This window comes from Trachymyrmex septentrionalis, unplaced genomic scaffold (genome assembly GCF_001594115.1).
Source record: "Trachymyrmex septentrionalis isolate Tsep2-gDNA-1 unplaced genomic scaffold, Tsep1.0 scaffold79, whole genome shotgun sequence".
Classification (NCBI taxonomy): Eukaryota; Metazoa; Arthropoda; class Insecta; order Hymenoptera; family Formicidae; genus Trachymyrmex; species Trachymyrmex septentrionalis.
The window spans coordinates 1,534,670-1,535,765 of NW_017305977.1; the positions used below are offsets into that span (position 1 = coordinate 1,534,670).

At 28.9% G+C, this 1,096-nt stretch overlaps 1 protein-coding gene across 1 annotated transcript in view; it reads left to right on the top strand.

Annotated features, from left to right (window-relative positions):
* The window catches only part of LOC108754332 (cyclin-dependent kinase 10), a 17,526-nt gene that overhangs the window by 16,044 nt on the left and 386 nt on the right, over positions 1 to 1,096 (top strand). The window lies entirely within an intron of this gene.

The following is a 1,096-nucleotide window of genomic DNA, read 5'->3' on the forward strand; positions in this document are numbered from 1 at the left end:
TAACTTATATTTTAAAACTGTACTTAAGACAGTCTTAAATGTAAGAATCGACTATGAATACCAGCCTGTTTGGCGTCATGAAATTGATACTGAATTTTTCCTTGTTTAATACACTTTATATTTCTCTTTATACAGGGTGTTCCGAAAGTTTTTGCCACTCGCTTTTGTGTACATAGAGCGGACTAAACTGAGTCGAAAAGTCTTATACTACTTTGCAATTTTCGCAATAGTTTACAAGATATTAATTACTAAAAGTGGCCAAATATTGGTCTTGAATAATTTTTTACTTAAATACTATCAACTTTAGAAAACTACAAGAGACAAAAATCATTTCTTCTCATAAAGTTCTCAGAATTTTTTCAGAAATTTTTCAGAATTTTTTAATACCGTATTTTCTCATGTTGGTAAAAATAAGAATGCAGTACTAAAAAGTTGATAAAAAATTCCGAAAAAATTCTTAGAGTTCTATGAGAAGAAAATAAATGAGATTTTTGTCTCTTGCAGCTTTTCTGTAAAGTTGATAGTATTTGAGTAAAAAATTATCCGTGTTTCGCGCTATAGCTTAGCGCTGACACACTACCAGTGTCTCTAGATTCAAGACCAATATTTGGCAATTTTTAGTAATTAATATCTTGTTAACTATTCGAAAATTACAAAATGGTAGAAGGCTTTTCGGCTCAGTTTTAGTCCGCTCTATCTACACAAAAGCGATTGGCAAAAATTTTCGAGACACTCTGTATAGAAAGAAAACACATTTTATGTCTCTCTTTCTGTAGTCAAACTCGTCAGATCAGTAAATACATTTTAAATCCTACAATTTTTGTCTGAAACATTTTTGTCAAAAATGCTTCGTTTTCGAAATATTTAATCGGAATATTTTCCGGACTTTTTAAATATCTGTATGTATATCGAGTATATATTGATAGATCCTTTTTTTACTTTATAAGATATTTTTTAATAATCAATCATTTAAATGCAAAAAAATTGTTTTTTAAATGACAAGGCGATATTGCTTCTAAAGGATTAACATGAGTACGAAAGACTATTTTTTGCAACAAATCGCATTTCAAAACGTTTTTTTTCTAGTCCTTTTGTT